Raw genomic sequence first — 21,205 nt, 5'->3', positions numbered from 1 at the left:
ATTAATTTTGATATTTTAATAAAGTATGAATAAAGTATAGCTTGAAGTTGTGTGCCCCTTCATGACTTGCGCCCTAGGCGGTTGCCTAGTTTGCCTAAATGGTAGTGCAGGCCCTGTCTACACCAGTGCTTCCCAAAGTAGGCGGTAGTGGCCTCATGAGCAAAAGGGTGAATTGAAGTAAGGGGTGCTGAAAGCATAAAGGACAAAAATTAGGTCTATCTATCTATATGTTCACTGGACATCCACAGTGAACATATACTGTATGGTATCTATATGTTCGGAGTGACCATAGATGCTGTATGTCACTCCGATGCTCAGTGATGTGCCACACCAGGCCTCGCCATGTAGTCCTGTTGTTTGCTTTTCTGGAGACTTCAACTCTCTGAAGATTAGTTGCTCCTGCCACACCTTCAACACAGAAGCATAGCTAGGGAGAGGCGGTCCACCCCAGGTGACACTTTGAACCTTTTTGAACTTTTGCAGTTAATTCTAAAATACAGTCTCAAGAACTCATTTCCAAATATTGTAATACTACTGCGAATTTTCCTCACAATTGCTGTAAGTGTTGTTAGTTGTGAGAGGAGTTTTTCTAAATAAAATAGATTAAGAATTACCTACATTATTATGAAATAGACTTCGCCGATGTCATCAACGATTTTGCTAACAGAAAAGCAAGAAAAATAACATTTTAGAATGTTGAAATTAAAGTTTTACTTCAACAATAAACATAGTGTTTTAATTTATTTCCCTATACGTTGTTTTGACTTTTTGTAGTATTTTGGTGTGTATTGAGGGGGGTGGCTAACTCAGGGACCGCCCCAGGCGGCAAAAGCTATAACTACACCACTGCTTCAACATGCTCCTATATACTCAGCTCAAAAGGTGTTCTGGGGTTATTTTACACCTGGTAGTCCAGGATCACTTTGAACCTGTTGACAATTTGATGAAAAGTAACCAATTCATAAAAATATTAGAGTAAAAAGTGTACCACAGATCCAGAAAGACAATGAACTCATCTTCCAACATTAGGGAGGATCTCACTCCATGCCACACTTCAATAAAAGCAAAAGAGTTCCTTAAAAATCACAACATCCAATTGCTTCAGTGGCCGAATAATTCCACTGACATTAAGATGCAGAAATAAGAAAATGTATTCTACGTTGGTAGAGTCCATGCATAAGCGAATCAATGAACTTATTAGGAACAGAGGAGCATATATAAGTTAGGAGGGTGGTCTGAAAAGTTCTCTAACAATGAAAAACCTAATTTATAATTTCAAAATTATTTTTATTTTTCAACATAATATCCCTTAAGACTAATAAATTTATTTCAGCGATGCTCCAGCGCCATTATTCCGTCCTTGTAGTGGTTCTCAGTAAAATCTGCAGAATACTCCTATAGCTGCAATCACCTCTTGATTCGAAGAAAAATGCTAACCAGCGAGGAAGAGTTTTAGTTTTGAGAAGAGACAGAACTCAGATGCAGCCAAATCTGGGGAATAGGGTGGATGTTCAAACAATTCATAGTGCAGATCCCTTAATTTTCCCATTGCCAAAACACCTTTGTGAGCAGGTGCATTGTCCTGATGAAAGATGATTTTTTTTTCTTCTGCAAACCGGGTCTTTTCTCACGACTTTTTTTCGTCTAGCCTGGTTAAAAGATCAGAATAATATTCCCCAGTTATTGTTTTAACCTTTTCAAAATAAGTAATAAACAAAATGCCTTTAGTATCCCAAAACACCGATACCATGACCTTTAATGCTGATGGAACTGACTCTGTCTTCTTTGGTGCTGAACAACCAGCTTCTGTCCACTGTTTTGATTGCTGTTTGGATACGGGTGTGTGATGGTGAATCCAAGTCTCATCCATATTAATAAGTTGACGTACAAAATCAGTTTTATTCTTGTTAAAACGCTCCAAGCACTGTTCAGAGATTTTCATTCGAGTGAGTTTTTGATCTGCTGTGAGCAAGCACATCACCCATCTTGCACAAAGCTTTTTCATTTGTAATTCTTCATGCAAAATATATCCTACATGTTCCTTTGAAATGCCTATAGTCTCAGCAATTTCACGCACTCGCCAGTCATCCAATACCATATCGTGCACTTGAACGATGATTTCTGGTAGTGGTACATTTTTTGGACGTCCCTCACGTGGATCATCTTCAAGGCTGGTACAGCCATGTTTAAACTCGGCAGCCCATTTCTTAATTGTCGAAAACGAAGGAGAAGAGTGCCCATAAACTTTTATGAACTTGGAATGAATTTCTTTTGGCTTTAAACCTTTTACAAAGAATTTTATAACCTCACAGTATTCCATTTTATCCATTTCAATGGATATAGACAACATTTCTGCTTCAGACAGCTGTATAAAACAAACTACTTGATAGAATGACTTGCAATTTCTCATGGATGCTTATGACAGATATACCAACTTTGAAAGAAAAATCTCTTACCGATAAAGTTGCCATCTATGGTTTAGGCCGAGAACTTTGACCATCTCCTAATAGTTGAAGTTTAATTTTTTTACTTATTTTCTTAAATAAAAAAAAAAAAACTTTCTTGCGAAATTTAATTCTTTTTTTTTTAAAAAAGTTTCAGGGTTCGGAGTAATTTGTTCGCTACTGGAAAGACATGCACGGATGTATTATTACAGTTGCTTGAAATATATACTCTAAGCAGTGGTATAGCTAGAGCTTTTGCCGCCCGGGGAGATCCCTGAGTTTGCCGCCCCTCTCAATACACACGTATAGGGAAATAAATTAAAACACTATGTTTATTTCTGAAGTAGAACTTTAATTTCAACATTCTAAAATGTTATTTTTCTCTTTTCTGTTAGCAAAATCGTTGATGACATTGGCGAAGTCTATTTCATAATAATGTAGGTAATTCTTAATCTATTTTATTTAGAAAAACTCCTCTCACAATTAGCAACACTTACAGCAATTGTGAGGAAAATTCGCAGTAGTATTACAATATTTGGAAATGAGTTCTTGAGACTGTATTTTAGAATTAACTGCGAAAGTTCAAAAAGGTTCAAAGTGCCTCCAGGGGCGGACCGCCCCTCCCTAGCTGCGCTTCTGACTGTAAGAGCCATGACCAACTAACCTTTAATTTAACATGCAGCTAGACACAAAATTGTAGGAATTTAACATTTGTATACAGTTAGTGTTACACAGAATACAAAAACATTTAATTAAACAATGAAAGTATATTTTATACAAATATATACAAATAAACAATAAGTGATCACGTATTGTTTATTTGTAAGGCAAAAAATTAATTTTCTGCCTTAGTTTTCGTTTTCCTTTTTTTTTTTTTTTTGGTCATTCTTTGAAAATTCCTTGATTACTATGCTTGCGTCCACAACATCTCTGCTTTATAATTTAAGGGGATAAAAATCCCTTATTGTTTTTCTGAATGGAGAGGTCTAATTTTGAATTTTTTTTAACTTTTTCAGTGTAGAAAAAGCTTAGAATAAAATTTGTGACTAACTGTTCAAAATTGGGAATAATAAAGAATGCTTGCAAAGGAAACTAATCAAAATAGCATGAAAATGAATTACATCACATCTCTATTACTGTATGAGAACAGAACAGTGCCTTACTCCAGGAAATGTAAGAATTTTATTGTGTTTTGTAATGCCGAGATGTACATACTAGTCGATTCTTTGATCAGAGCTGAAAGGCCGTTCGCTACAACGAGACGTTGAAGAATCAAATGCACAGCGTAAAAAAAGACCTGATCTGGAATAAAAAAAATGTGCATCCTTCAATACAAAAAAAAAAAAAAAAGCCTCGCACTGAGCATTTGACATCCGAGACTACTTAAAAGAGCAAATTGAACTGTTCTCTTACTACCTGTGATCAGGACCCTTAAAATGACGATCTGAAAGACGCAATTCGTAAAAGATGTCATACGTATCTTGTTGAGAAACACTACAAAAAAATATTGCAGCGGAAGTTTCTAACTCGTGCAGTGGAGCAAAAATGCCCGAATCACATTATAACTTGAGACAAGAAAAAATATACAAGCGTTAATGACGATATATCAGTTCATTCATAAATATCTAAATAAAATTATAAAAATAAAATGAGGAAAGGAGTATTATTAATGAGAAAAGTAGAAGACTGCAATCAACATTTGTCAGGAGAACAATGGCAGATCATGGAAGGTATCAATAGAAAGAAATTGCAAAAGAAGAAAATGTTGGCGAAAGGAATATATAGTGGAATGCGATTAACAAACTCTTGATCAGCGCAGAACATAGGCAAAAAAAAAGTGATCAGCTTCTAAAAAAAGAAGGCGAAATTAGATCATACGAAGTTGGCAGGGCAGACCAAAGGAAATTCCAAAGAGTTCCTTCGCATGTATAAAAGGAGAAATGATTACGGGAGAATGTCTTTAAAAAACAAAGACTTACGGCGTGAAAGAACAGGGGAAATAGTTGAATTACTGAGTGATCATTTTGCAAAGGTGTATCATCGAAGTGGAGATAATGCAATGATCGATTTTACAGGGACCGATGTGAGACAATGGCAGACGAGCTGGAAGTAGTTAGGCTATTGCAAAATCTAAGTGCGAATACAGCTATAATATTAGACGGGATATAAGTCCATGTATTGCGAGAATATGCAAGAAAATTGGGACTACCTTTGAGTAGGCTTTTTAATTTAAGTCTTAGCGCTGGTAAGATACTGAAAGAGTAGGAGGGTACAAAAGATCCACATTAGTATGTCAGAAGTGGTGATTAAAATTTTGGAAAAGTTAGTGACTGCTGACATTTAGAATTAGGTGCATCGGAATATGATACTATATCGGACGCGGTCAACTAGGACTGACTCTGGAATTGGGAAATGGCTGCACTATGTTTATTGTTGGACTCTGCATAGGAAGCTGAGAATAGGATTAAAAGGAGAGTGATACCACATTTATGAAGATAGATTGGTGGGTTGCAAGAATTGGTTGATAGACATACTCAGGAGAGGAACACAGTAGAAACATAAGTTGCTAATTAGATTGTAAAGAATTGATACAAGTGGAATTTTTTAATACATGACATGAGAAGAAAGAACAAGGAATCGCTATTTGAAATTATTTATATAATATACAGGGTGGCCATAAAATAACTTTCCCTCTTTGGAGGCATCTGTAGCTAAAACCAATAAACAGAATGAGACCAAATTTTATATTGAGACTTTTGAAGGCATGGGGAGATGATTTCCGCGAAAAAAAGATTTAGTACCAAAAGTCGCCGATATGGAAAATTTTGGCGTTGGCGGAGCCGAAAACAAGCGGATAATTACATGAAAGGCAGATAAAATGGAAGAATAATATACCGCGGTGCTCCGAGTCGGAGCACCCCGACTGCGACGCAGTCGAAACTCTGAGAAGCGAACGCGGCGACGCCGCGTTCGTTGCATTCGAATGCTATCGAATGAGGAGCCTGTGTAGCTCAGCGGATGTGGCGTTTGCACACCGCCGCGCTTGGCCGCACGAAGGAAGACTTGGTTTCGAGTCTAGTCAGCGACTAGAGGAAATTTTTCTAAGCCTTTTTTCGACCGGTTCCCGAGTTAGTCGATCTCTGGCACGGGGAAGCAGGTTTTTCCTCCTGGAAACTCGGGTTTTTCGTCCTGTAAACTCAAGAAAATCGACCGTAGAACCCACATTATTTCGGACATTAAATATATTGTGTTAGGGCTAGGGACCACGAGATGGCGGCACATTTGAGCCGTCTCTCTTCACTGCGTACTGCTTAATTAGTGATAGCCTTGGGCCATCTGTCTCTGATTGGGTACCAGTGGAGATTGAACTGCCCACTCAGTCTCCAAAAGTTAGATAGGGCTAAATGGCCTCGCCTACTCCCGTATACGGGAATAAAAAGGCGTTAGCTGATTTTTCTTTTTTTTATAACATTTCGACGGCGTAAGCGACAGCCGCGTCACTCATTCCAGCTGGATATGTGGCGCGTTACAATGATGATAATAATAATAATAATTAAACTAAAACACGAACTTGCGAGAGAGACAGAAATTAATGTAGTTATTGAACTCACAGGAACATAAAACGGAACTGTTATGAACATCCAATCCGACTCCTTACGCTCAGCTGTAGAGCACGTCGCACACTGGATGCAATTTGTTGTACAAAAGAAAGGTCAGCACATTGAAAGTCGTGTATGTGGTCCAGGGGACCCTGATTCTGATGAATAAAATATTATTTCTTGTGAGTTCAATCACTACATTAATTTCTGTGTCTCTCGCAAGTTGTCTATAAAATTTGGTTTCATTCCGTTTATTGGTTGTAGCTACAGATGCCTCCAAAGAGGGAAAGTTATTTTATGGCCACCCTATACTTATACTGCAGTCACTCATTTCTTAAAAACATTAACAAATATTTCGTTTTGTGTCCCATAAAAAATCACCAATGTGTGTGTTGTGCATGCATGCGTGCTGAAAAAAAATAATAGAAAATTCAATACAAAAGAAAAGTAAAACGTGTGCCATACAGTGATAAACCTTTTTAGTCATGCAGTCATAGTAGCTAGGAGAAAACACTATTGGATTATATGTGGGATAACTGACATGCTCCTGAACAGCTGTATTGTACACCCACAGTTCATAGAACCCGGGTTGGCAATGTGACAAGAAGAATCAATTCATGCTGAAGGGGAGAAAGAAATAAATGGATGTACGAATTGATCACCAACACACGAAATCACGTGCTTTTTCGTAAAATTTTCCAACTGTTATAAAAGCAAAATGGTTAACACTAAAAACTACAATGTTCATAAAAGAAAATTTAATTTTCCTACATGTAATAATAAACAACTCATCCCACAAGACAAATTGAGTTTTTATTTTATATATATTATATATATATATACAGGGTGTTCGGGATAAATTTGACATATTTATAATTAATTATATTTTTCCGTAAGTTACATGTATTAACACACACTTCTCTTCATTTAAAAGTTTGGACCCTTCTTCATTCATATACAAGATGTCAGAAAGGATGGATAGCTGGAACCCACCTGAATCATGGAAGAGAATAACTTGTATCATGATGATTCGTGCCCGCCATCAAAATAAGGATATTACGACTGCTGCCCAATGCTCCCTGAATACAGTAAAAACAATCAGGCATGAACTAGAGACTTGCAATGGTGACTACGAGGATGTAGCAAGAAGAAAGATCCCTAGCAGACGATCTGATTGCGTTCGTTCAGCAGAATTCCTCTCAAATCTGCAGGAACAGGTGTTGAAGAACCCTGGCATTGGAATTCGGGCTTTGTTCGTGGAGTTGCTAACTGTAGTCAAGCCCTGGATAACAAGGGTAGCCAATGGTAGGCCGTATGTATGGCAGCAGGATTCGGCCCCTTGCCACACCTCTGGGAAAAGTCAAAAATGGTTGTCTGAAAATTTCTACGACTTCACCAGTCCAAATGTTTGGCCTCCAAACTCCCCAGACCTTAACCCCATGGATTATTTTGTATGGGGCGCAGTTGAAAAAGACACCAATCGCACTTCCAGTAATACAAAAGCCCAGTTAATGGATAAAATTAAAACAGTTTTTGCGGCCCTTCCCAGGGAGACTGTAGCATCAGCTTGTTCGAGGTTCCGAAGCAGAATTGAAGCTGTGATCGATGCTAATGGTGGTTATTTTGAGTAAATCTTGTTGATAGTATTGTAATTAACTCTGCCTGTAATGTTTTTTTGTCAATTCATTAAATTTAATAGATACAAAGAAGATTTTCTTTTTCCTTACGAAACTGTCAAATTTATCCCGAACACCCTGTATATATATATATATATATATATATATATATATATATATATATATATATATATATATATATATATATATATATATATATATATATATATATATATATATATATATATATATATATATATATATATATATAGCTCACCCAGCACCTAGCGTCTGTGATTGGTTATTGTATCAGTGCTAGATGTGTGGTGCTCATCCACGAAATATCAATAACACCAATATTATATTTTTGCATTTATTCCCGTTAAAGACTCCCCTAATTTTTTGCAGACTTTGCATGATTCCTAAAATTAAACACAATATACTAATGCTTCCTTGCCCTCTTCACGAGGATAATGAAGCATTAGTGCTTCATGAAGAGGGCACTTTACGACGCATAAACATTGCGTCACATTCGCGTTAATAGCCCAGGTGTGCTTTCAAAATGCATACAACTTTGTGCCCTTTCAAAATATGTAAAGAGGACGCAGTGGGTCAAATTCTTAGCATTGCAGTATTTTTAAACTGCTGATAAGGAGTTGTTAGGTGAGCTACCATTTTGAGCTCACCCAGCACCTAGTGTCTGTGATTGGTTATTGTATCAAACAGTGGAGACCTGAGAAATTTTTAAGTGGGGGTGCTGCATATACAAAATAAAAATTCTTTTTTTCCTAATCAGTAACCAATTTATTAATAAATAAATTTACATATTAAAAATTGCTTTATTAAAAATATTTTACCCTCACCACGAACAAACATCAATAATAAAAGTTTCGTATCTCACAGAAATTATGCGCGCAAGCATACGATACACTGCCCAAATGAGCAGTGTCAGAATCACTTGTAACGTGCAATGACAAGCGTAAACCAATATCGGCCAGTCTAGCTGTAATTGGCATGATAATTCTAACACTGCGTTAGATCACAGTGCATTTGTTTTGTGTAACGATAATTGAAAACATATAATTTTCATATTTTCAACAGTGATACTCGTCATATTTCAGCCCTGTATCTATAATAAATAAATAATTCTATGTTATTTTAACAAAATAAAATAAGATTCACAAAAAATAGTTCACCCTCACCACAAACACAACACGCACCAATAATAAAAGTTTCGTATCTCACAGAAATGCACTCAAGCATACGATACACACTGCCCAAACGAGCAGTGTCGGAATTACTTGTAACGTGTAATGAGAAGCTCAAATGCTAGCTGCAATTGGCCTAACGTGATAACTCTGACACTGCATTAGATCGCAGTGCCAGAATAATCACGTTTTGTTTATTTGTTTCGTAATCTAAAGCGTTAATCGAACAATTCCAATTATTAACTATTCAATCGATGTCAAAACATAAGCTGCAACCTTTAACATGTATTGCATTTATATAATGTTGTAAGCATTGTTAGTATTTATAAACACAAAATTTATATTTTTCATTTTTTCCTTGGGAGTGCTGCAGTGTCGCAGTGCTTATGTATGAGCCGCCACTGGTGTCAACCAATCCAACTGAACGTTGTCACTTGTCATGAGTTGAACACTTTCTGTATGATGGCTGTATTACAAACAGCTGTAACACATGTTTTCTGGACCTGAAAATTTGAAAGTGGATGTTAGGAAGAAAAAAATCTAAATGTTTCTCTTTCTATGCATAAGATAATCAATATAAGATAATATAGCATCTGCTGAGGTTGCAAAGTTTGTTAACGGTATACAGGCATTTTTATTCTAGTCTTTGGAAACAACAGTCAGTAAAAATATCTCTTCCTAAATAAAAATGAATGATCTGTGTATAATGAGGGAACTGGTTGAGGAAGCCAAGCGCTACCGGCTAGACTTACTCGGGCTTTCTTCGACCAAGAGGAGAGGCTCTAGAACTGCTGACCTGGATAAGGGGTGGAGGCTCTACTACTCTGGTGTGAGCCCGACAATATCTGCTCAGGCAGGTGTGGGGATACTCACAAGCCCCCAGCTGTAAACTGTGTTGCTGAGTGGATCCCATTGGGGGGACGGGTATGTGTGCTAAGGCTTCAAATGGAAACCCATGATTTGGCTGTGGTGCAAGCCTATGCACCTAATCTGGAGTCAGAATACTCTGCCTTCCTAGAGGAGGTGGATGCTGCTTTTGACAGGGTGGCAGACATGGAATCAGTCCTGCTAATGAGTGACTTCAATGCACATGTTGGAACAGATGACCAGACATGGAGGGGTGTGCTTGGGAGGAATGGCGCCCCTGACCGTAACGCGAATGTGTTGAAATTATTGGACTTCTACTGAACTAACAGCTTGTCCGTAATGAATACCTTCTTCCACAACCGAGAAGTCCATAAGTATACCTGCTACAGGGATACACTAGAACAAAGGTCTCTGATTGACTACTTTATAGTCTCAGCAGACCTATTTTCCTCAGTGTTGGACGTTCGTGTGAGAAGAGAGGCAGAACTGTCAACTGACCACTACCTTGTTGTGTGCACTCTAGGGCTTCAGAAACCAGATGCTGCCATCAATGCTGGTAGGCCTAATCAGCTATACCGCATGAAATGGGAGACATTGGAAAATGAGGCTGTGAGGAAGAATTTTGTAGATGACATTTCCTCCAGGTTCAAAGAGATTCTCAAGAATACTGCAGATGTTGAGGAGGAGTGGAAGCTGTTCAGAACAGCTGTCACTGCCTCTGCACTCTCATGCTGTGGCAGAAAGCGGCTCGGCTTGGTATCGGGCAGTGAGAAAAGGACTCCTTGCTGAAACCAAGAAATCCAAAAAACTGTCCGGGCAAAAAAGGAGTCCTACCTAACATGGCATAGGGTCAGGTCACCTGAGATGCGTTTGTGGTATGCTGAGGCAGTAAAGACAGCAAATAAGAAGGCTTGGGAATCCTTTTGGAGAAAGATTAGACTCATCCTATGCAAATGCAAACAAAGTATTCTGGCAGACCATCCGCTGCCTTCGAGGGAGGAAATCGTGCACAGCAAGGTCTATTAAGGCCTCTGATGGTGAACTTTTAGCAACCGAGAAGGATATCCTCCACAGATGGAGAGAATACTTTGAGAGTTCTTAACCCGGGTGGCCCAGCAGTTGTGGACATTGAAGAGGTGCAGATTGGAGCAATGACTAGTCTCACAGCAGAAGAGGTCCATTTAGCAATAAAATCGCTAAAATCTGGGAAGGCTACTGGCGATGATGAAATTCCACCCAAAATGCTAAAAGCCTTAAATCGAGACGGTGTTCTCTGGCTGACTCGAGTGTGTCAGGCTGCTTGGATATCTAGGCGAGCACCAAAGCAATGGCAGACAGGCATAATAATACCAATCTTTAAGAAGGGAGACCAGAAGGATTGCAGTAACTATCTTGGCATCTCTCTGCTCAGCCTTCCTGGGAAAGTGTATGCTAAGTGCTTGGAAAGACGCTGCTGGAGCATAGTTGAGTCATTTCCAGGAAGAACAATGTGTCTTTCGTTCTGGTAGAAGTACAACTGACCAAATCTTCACTTTAAGGCAAATCTTTGAAAAATCTTGGGAATATGCCAAGAATGTCTACACATGTTTTGTGGACTTGGAGAAGGCATATGACCGGGTTCCTCAGGATAAGCTTTGGCAAGTAGTACAGGAGTATGGAGTGGATGGCCAACTATTAGCTGCCATCAAGCCCCTGTATGAATGCCCAGAGTTTTGTGTCAGGTTAACAGCACAAAGTCTGAACCTTTCACAGTCTCCATTGGCCTCTGCCAAGGGTGTGTTCTGTTACCCCTCCTTTTCATAATATTTATGGACTGGATTGATAGGCACAGCCGAGGTAGTGAGTGGGTCAGAATTGGAAGATGTAGCATTGGACGTCTGCTTTTTTTGCAGATGACCTAGTTCTGCTTAGCTCCTCCACAGATGACCTCCAGCAGACCCTGGATAGGTTTGTAGCTGTTTGTGCTGGAATGAAGATCAGTGTGGCCAAAACTGAAACATTTGTGGTCTCAAGACAACCATCCCAGTGAGACAGGTGGAGAAGTTTAAATACCTTGGGTCCATATTCACGAATGATGGAAAATGGGACCTAGAGCTAGATAGTCGAATTGGCTTAGCAAGCTCAATACTGTGGAAGCTTGGCCATTCGGTAGTATTGAAGTGGGAGTTAAGCCAGAAGACAAAGCTGGCTGTCTTCAATTCAGTCTATGTCCCCATCCTTACCTATGGTCATGAGAGTTGAGTAATGACCGAAAGAATGTAGACACGAATCCAAGCACCTGAAATGAGGTTCCTTCGAGGGGTTGCGGGGCTAACAAGACTCGACAGAGTCAGAATCTCTGCAATTCATGAAACCCTCATTACTCAACCGCTGCTTCTCCGTGTTGAGAAATCACAGTTATGTTGGTACGGGCACCTGGTCAGAATGCCACAAGAGAGGCTCCCTCAACAGGCCCTCTTTGCCAAGCCAGAGGGCGGGAGGCCATGCGGAAGGCCAAGGACTCGCTGGATAGATTATATCCAAAACCTTGGGTGGACACGTTTAGGAATCCCACCAGAACACCTGAGCTTGGTGGCAGAGGATCGTGACCATTGGAAGTTCCTTTTGTAGCTGTTGCCCTACAGCCCAATTAGGAAAGGTGGATCTTGAAGATGTATGTATGTATGTATTCTGTGTATTATAAGACATTGTTGATCTACAAAAAAATACCAGCAGAAAAAAGCAGTGAAATTGATAAGACAGACGAACCACTGATACTAAAAATAAACAAAAAATTAATGAATGCATGATTCCTGAAAGTGTGGATAATTCCGATAATGATCGGATGTTATGTACTCTGAGTCTCAGTAAACAAAAGAAAATTCTTGGAAAACAGAGCGAAATATACACAAACCAGAGAAATACACAAAACATGGGGCAACAAATTTTACGAAATGATTGGCTGCTCCATCAAACCATATTCCTGCCATACTCTCTGTCTCCTCATAAGTTTTTTTTTTAATTATGCAATCATAAATTCACTTATTCATGTCTAGACTTCATGGGCTCGTGCTATTCGCTCTACTTAGCAACTTATAGGACACACATATAACGCAAATGTTAATTTTTAATAATTCGTTTAGCATTGCTGGCAAAGGTTGGTCGATCGGTAGAGCCTCTGCTACTAATGGCTCAGTTAAGTAAATTTGAGCGTGGTTAGTAGTTGGAAGGGGGCCAATCGTTCGATGCTGTTGGCACAGTCTCACTCGATGAGTCTTTGGACTCCCTAGAGGTGTCAAATAATAATAATAATAATAATTAATGAAAGTATTGCTACTCACATTTATTCTTTTCTTTCATTTCTTATTCTCACATGTCTTATAAATGATAGCTCAGATATTTTCATCTTTGAGTATTTCAAATATACCAACCAAATATAGCATTCACCTTCATTGTTGTTTTCTAATAAATCCTAAAACAAATCGATTGTTCCCCCACTGCAGAAGTATTCAATGTTATCCTGCAATTAATTGCATTGGACCAATTAAGATGAGCACTGATGTGCTATACATTCTCAAAACTTTCATACATCGATAATATTACTATCATAGTCATGTGCATCAGCAGAGGGATAGACAATGGGGACCTCTCCCCAGAGATTGAATAAAATATTCCACACATTATAATCGTCAGATTAATTAGTGATACTCTTGGGACAGCTATTTCTGATTGGCTACCAGTGGAGATTGAACTGCCCACTCAGTCTCCAAAAGTTAGATAGGACTTAATAACCACCTCACCTACTCCCTATATGGGAACAAAAAGGCGTTAGTGATTTTTTTATTATAATCCTCAAAGCGATTGAGATATGTAACTTTACACCTTCAACCATGGGACGCTTTTTCTGTCTTAAAATTTTATTATGGGTTGGCCTGTTTCGGCCCATGGCTGGATAGTCAGGAAAAACAAAGCATGTTTCCTGTTTTTGGGTCATCTTTTTCTGATTTGTGAAAAAAATTAACTGTTGTGAACAGTGACTAGTGTTTGTTTGCCCTCTGTCTAGTGAATCACTGAGTGAAGTGTGAATTGTAAATTTATAGGTGAAACAAATTTAAACAGAAAAATACATTTTTAAAAGGTAAGTGTATATAATTTAATATTATTTTACTTGTTAGTTTTATGATTTTGTTTTGCTTTTAAACTGAAATAATTTGATTTAGGATTTTGGGATTAATTAGTTGATTTTTTTAATAAAATATGCCAGTCAATTTTTATATATGAAATTGTGCTAAAAACTGTATTAATTCTGAATACTTTTTTCCCAAGAGTTAAAGATCATTAAAATCGATGTAAAATAAAAATAATGTATTTATAGTTTACATGGAACAAATAATTACATCAGAAAATGCTAAAAGACGTTTATTGATGTAATTATTTAAGTACATCAATAATTATAAAAATTTATTGATGGAATTATTTGTCTCCAAGCTTCCCCCCCTGGAAAATTTTCTGCGGGCGCCCATGCATATGGTCAAATTGATGTGAAATTTGTGGCGCGGGTAGCATAACCAACTCAACAGCACACCCAACTGAAATGGGCACGTGACGTCACTGATATATATACAGTATATATATATAAATATATATATATATATCAGTGGCAAACAGAATGCAACTGTTCAGTTACATTCAAATTTTTCTTATTATTTTTCAGCCCACGCCCAAGCTGATGATGTTTTACGAGAATTAAGAAAATTATTTGTTGTTAATGTTATAAATAAAATAGTGCTTTAATGTGATATAGATAAAAAAAATCTTCTAACACCTTTTATTCCCCAAAGGGCGTGGAGAAGCTGTAGCGATAACTTTTTTCAAGACAGATGGCTCGAGCTCATTGAACCAAGGCTTTAGGGGGGAAGAGTGTAACAGATGTCTCTCTCGTGGCCCTAACACTCGTATTATTGTCTGTAATAGTGTGAGTTGTACGATTGATTTTTTTTTTTGGTTTGTTTAAGATGTAGGATCAAAACCCGAGTGTCCGGGGAAAAGAAACACTACTTGTCATGCAAAAGATCAGCGAATTCGGGAACTGGCGGACATGTTCCTGTATTCGGCACCAAACTTCCAACCTATAACGGTCTTTCTTTGGATAACCTAGTGTTATGAAGGAAAACATTGTTTCCACAGGGCAACATTAGGCTGTAAATATGTAATTCCGCAGGGATCTTTATGTAAAAGAAAAAAGAAAAAAAACAACGTTAGAATTTCACTAAAAGTAATTAACAGAGATGTCAGAATTTTTTTTTTCTTCTTCTTTTCGGATAGCTGTGAACGAGTGCAATGGTTACCAGAGATGGCATTGGATGCTTTGTCAGTGAATCAGTTCAAGGAGAGGCGTGATAGGTATTTGTGAATAATCTTTAATAGGTTTCCGAAGATGAGTCTTTGGACTCCATGGAGATATCCGATTAATAACAAATAAATAAATAAATATACTTACTTGCAACATGAGGGCTGACCACTAAGACAAATGTAAAACCTGCTGCTATCGAATAAGCAACCTAAAAGCAGTAGAGGCATTAGGAATTTCCTTGTGTTATTATCAAAACATCGAAACGGTTTATTGCATATAAATATATATAATTTAGAATGATGCAAATTAATAGATCAGCAATAAGTATCATTTTCTACTTAATTATGTATAAAGTTGAACTACTTTGTGTCGTGTATTGAGCGTATCTGTTCATTCCTGGAATTTTCCAAGATGATTCCTTGTCACCATTATTATTAAACCGTCTTAATACATTTTTCTGTTATTTCGAAGAAAATACAACTTGAATATGATGTTTCTTTAAAATAATATTTAAATTTCCTATCTACCGATTATGAATGACTTGAAATTGTTTATTGAAGGATTCGTATTTTCAGTAAGGACATCAGAAATGGAATTTGGTTAAGATAAATGTGAAATTTTATCTATTAAGCGAAGAAAAATTAATGACACTGGAATTTTATTTATTTATTTATTTATTTTTATTTTTTTATTTTTATTTATTTATTATTTTTTTTTTTGACCAGGAGAAATGTATAAAAACAAATAGCATAAACACCTGGGAATGTTAGAAGCCAGTGATGTTTGGTATCAAGAAAAGTCACTGAAAACAATTCATCGAAAGACACTTGTTTTATATCAGTAATTGAATCGTTAAGTGCTAGCTGAAGCCTATGATTTAAACAATGCCAAACAATTATTTTTGGAAATTTTTCTATTAATTTGGTAGCCACTCCAGACTTTCTCACTAGCATTGTACTGGCACCACCAGAACAAAAAGCTATTAAATTTGCTTGTAAATATTCATAATCAAAATCAAATTGATTCAATGTGGACATTAAAATATTTAAAATATTTTCTGCAGTTGTAGATACCAGTTCTTTCAATGCAACAAACAACATAACTGGATTGGAAATGGATGGTACACTACATTGTAAATAGATTACTAAAGTACTTCTTTTCGAAATTGTGGACGCTTCATCAATTATAATGCAAATTTTAGAATTCTCGTTGGTCACATTTTTATTCTAATTTCATTTGCAATATGCTCTGCAATACTTGTAGCACTATATCGCGTATGTAAACAATTTCCTATGTCAACACCATTTTTTGTTTGCAATTCTAGTACCCCCTTCAATATCAGCTAAAGGTCTATTTCGTTGTATTAACTATACACGGTGTTAAATATTTTCACAGTAATTTCAATCAGTTTAGAATTTATTTTTTCTATTAAATTTGGTATAGCGTTATTGGCTGATTTACTGAATAAATCCTGACAAGTCTATGTGATTTTCACAAATTATATTCTCGATTTTTTTTTTTTTTTTCTCAAAGAAGCCTGTTTAGAACATTTATTGTTTCCATTTGGGACAATCAAATACGTACTCCATTCTTTTGCTACATGCACATGTTTTCCGCAGATACTCCTAAATATCCTGAATTTCCAAACTTTGAAACAATCTTTGCATCCCAATTTTCCTTCCTTTATATTAAGTCATTTATACTGTTCTAAAAAAGTTATTAGTTGTTTTTCACACCAACAATCCGGAAGAGAAGGATTAGATTTTTCTCCTAATAAGGAATTTTCATTATCGTCACAGATCGAATCTTCTACAATATTTGAAGAATTTGTTTCTTAACAAAGATCTATTGTATCTTCAGATGTCTTTGTTTCTGCTTCTTCAAATTTTGTCCTTTTAATGTTTGAGAAGTTTCGTAAATCGCTTTGCCTCTTCGAGATTTTGAATAGCAAGGGCTGGAAAAAAAAAATTTCTTAACATTTTTCTAATGGAAAAGCATTATGTTGTTCTTGCATACATTTATTTAAAAACAGAAGAATATTTATTGTTGCTTATTTCTATTTCATTTTTTCAACTAACGGCTAATCGCTTTTTGGACCGCAAAACTCTAACCCTGATTAAAATTATTTTAATTATAAACAAGGAAAAAAAAACGAAATAAAAACATATGAAGAAAATTTTCCTATATTACCTACAACTTACCTATCCTATAACATATATACCAATATATCTATCGCTTAAATTATATTAAATTTAAGAAATTTGAAAATGAAATCTTCACCAACATTACTCCTAAATCTTCGATATGGTGGAGATATGCAGACGATATCTTCATCATATGGCAAGACAACATGGAAAACCTACATATGTTTGTCAATAGAATCAACGCACTCCACAATAAAATCAAATTTACTCTAGAAGTAGAAAACAACGAACAGCTACACTTCTAGGACATACTAGTTAAAAGACAAGGTAACAATATCAAACTGTCCATTTACAAAAAAACCTACGGACACTGGACGATATCTACATTACTCTTCAAACCATCATAAGTCACATAAACAGAGCATCATCCACATGTTGAGAAATCGAGCTAAAAACTTTATCCCCGACGATGAAGAAGTTCAAACAGAACTGTCTCAAATCGCTATAACACTATCGCAAAATGGTTATCCTCGAAATATCATCAACAAATTTCTATACAAAGATAACCAACAAGAAAGAATAGTCTCCCAGCAAATTTTAACAGCAGTCATCCTTTATGGGTTCAATTTCCACCAAAATTGTGAGATTGTTAAAGGCCCATAGCATTAGGTTTGTATTTAAACCAACTACTAGCATCAGACAGGTTCTAAGATCTCCTAAAGACAGTGTTCCATTTTATAAATATCCAGGTGGGTATAATATTCCACGCACGTGCGTGGAATATTATACTCACCTGGATATTTATAAAATGGAACACTGTCTTTAGGAGATCTTAGTACCTCTCTGACATTCCAGTTTGTCCAATGTATGAAAGACATTGGACAAACTGGAAATAAGACAGAAAGAACATGTTGGCGATGTAAATCACAACAGAACGATCAACTCCGGATTAGCATATCACTTTTCAACTTCGAACCACACTATAGTCTGGAATAACATCTCTATTCCCTATAGACGAATATTACAGGTATCGAGTATTTAAAGAAGCAGCAGTTAGTGTTACGTACAGGCAACAATCTAAACAGAAATCAAGGGGCCATACTGAACGATACTTGGAAAAATCTAATTAATTCCCTCAGTTCAACAGAACTACAGTATGCGAATAATCATCTTTTTTGCATTTATCGTGTTTTTGTACTGTGCAAGCCTTGAAAAAGCTAGTCAGTTACTAGCGAAACCGGTAGGCAATATTGTACGAACACACCTACGAATTAAAAATCTATGGTCAGTTTAACAATAAGTCTTATATTTTATACCTATAACATACCTACAATGATTATTATTATTATGTATTAGCAAATGAAATCCTGAGCAAAATAAAAAAATGTAACACTAATATAGGACCTGTCAAGAGACAGAACACTAATGATGATGATGAACACTAATATTAACACTCGTTTATGACTGGCACAATTATACACTATGAGTAGTCGATCAAACGACCAGAGACTAGCCGTCGCGACGAATTTTTATATTTATCAATAGTGCAACTATGTTGCATTTCCAAGAACTTAATGTTGCAAGTTCTTGGAAATTCGCCGAAAAATAAGGCATTGTTGTTTATTCAAATACCCAGTACGAGAGTTTTGATAACGTGTTTGTGTTTTAATGAATACAGACATTGTTTAGTAAATAAAATCGTTTCCAAATTCCCGTTCGTAAATTGAGTTTGTGTTTTTTGAATTCTCCTTTATGCATTTATTTTAATAATAATAATAATAATAATAATAATAATAATAATAATAATAATAATAATAATAATAATATATGTAAGTGTTTATTATACAATTTCAAAATATTTACGAGAAAAAGGATATACTATCATTCATTCTTTCATAAAGAATTTTAATAACTGGCTCGCCCGACTTAAAAACATTAACCAACTCGCCAAATTTGAAAAAAAATTTAAACAACCGGCTCGCGCTAGCCGGTCCCAACACACTAATGATTATAGGCCATAAAAAAAAAAAAAAAAAAAATCAGCTAACGCCTTTTTATTCCCGTATATACGGGAGTAGGCGAGGCCATTTAGCCCTATCTAACTTTTGGAGACTGAGTGGGCAGTTCAATTTTCCACTGGTACCCAATCAGAGACAGATGGCCCAAGGCTATCACTAATTAAGCGGTACGCAGTGAAGAGAGACGGCTCAAATGTGCCGCCATCTCGTGGTCTCTAACCCTAACACAATATATTTAATGTCTGAAATAATGTGGGTTCTACGGTCGATTTTCTTGAGTTTACAGGACGAAAAACCCGAGTTTCCGGGAGGAAAAACCTGCTTGCCCATGCCAGAGATCGACTAAATCGGGAACCGGTCGAAAAAAGGCTTAGAAAAATTTCCTCTAGTCGCCGACTAGACTCGAAACCAAGACTTCCTTCGTGCGGCCTAGCGCGGTGGTGTGCAAACGCCACATCCACTGAGCTATAGGCCATATAAAACAGAAAATGAAAACGAAGCCAAGGGAAGATCAGAATACAATTTCCAATATGTATATTTTGTTATTATCAATGAAACCAACTGGCTAACCCCATTGCATAACCGTTGAGAATAACTGCACCTGTCTCCAAAAGCTAAGGCTAAGCAGACTTGTCTACTCCATTTGGGGAATAAAAAGCATTAGTGGATTTTTTTAATTTTTCAACTATGGACATACATGACTCAAAATGAAGACATTGGATGTCCATAGTTAAAATATAAAATACTACACTAATGATTTTTATTCCCCAAAGGGAGTAGACGAAGCCTTAACGTTCAGAGACAGGAGCAATCATTCTCCACAGTTATCCAAGTGGAAGCCATTTAAAATTATACTAATTTTAAATGGCATCCGCTGATGAGAGTATGGCAGACAAGTACTACCATCTGGTTTTCCCAAACCCTAACATAATATATTATTGACTGCTGTTGTGTGGGTTCTATGGTCGATTTTCTTGAGTTTACAGGACGAAAAACTCGAGTTTTCGGGATAAAACCTGTTTTCCAATGCCAAAGATTAACTCAACAACCAGTAGAAGAAATGCATTAAAAAGTTCCTCTAGTCAGGAGAAGACAAGAGCTTCGGGTAGCCTATTGCTATTGATGCGAACGCCATTTCGACAGGGCTATACGAACCTATCTTGAAAAACTAATGTAACGTTAACTACAGGGTGATTCAGAACTCTTGGGCCAAACTTTAAGGGGGTTATAGAACACACCTAAACAAGCACTTTTCGTCATACAATCCATACATCTTCATACACACAACTATGGTCCGAACTCAAGCGGTGAAGTGCTAGGGGTTGGCAACTACTGTGTCAGGAAATGAAGAAATGCAATAATGACAGAGAAGATTTGAAACAATTGCAGAAATTACAGAATATAAATTAAAGAATTTTATTGAGCAAATTACAGAAACTGCTCAAAAGAGAGACAGCCAACATTGATGCAGGCTTCACACTTTCGACGTAGTGCATACATTGGCGAATACACCAAGCATTTTTCGTATGGATTATTTTTCGATAGAAATCCTGGCAATATGGTCATCATTGGAATTGACGGGGCTATCGTAGATCAGACTTTACATATGGCTCCATAGGAAAAATTCCAGACATGAGAGATCGGCGATCGTGGAGACCAAGTGATGGGACCATCCCGACCAATCCATCGTCCTGGAAATGTTGCATCCAAGGCATTCCACACATCCACGCTAAAATGGGGTGGCGCTCCGTCGTGTTGGAACCACATACGTGTTTAAATGTTTGCTGGAACAGGGTTCAGTAATTCTGACAAGACCTCTTGTAAAAATACGAGGTACGTTCTCCCATTCAGTCATGCTGGTAGAAGGTATGGGCCAATCAAATGGTCATGTAGGATTCCAGCCAAAACATTTATGGAGAAATGTCACTGGTACGAATGTGAACGTGTGGCGTGCGGATTTTTGCTTGCCCACACATG

Source organism: Typopeltis vanoorti, chromosome 9 (assembly GCF_054136105.1).
Source record: "Typopeltis vanoorti isolate ZY-2024b chromosome 9, IOZ_Tvanoo_1.0, whole genome shotgun sequence".
NCBI lineage: Eukaryota > Metazoa > Arthropoda > Arachnida > Uropygi > Thelyphonidae > Typopeltis > Typopeltis vanoorti.
This window is presented reverse-complemented; position numbering follows the sequence as displayed.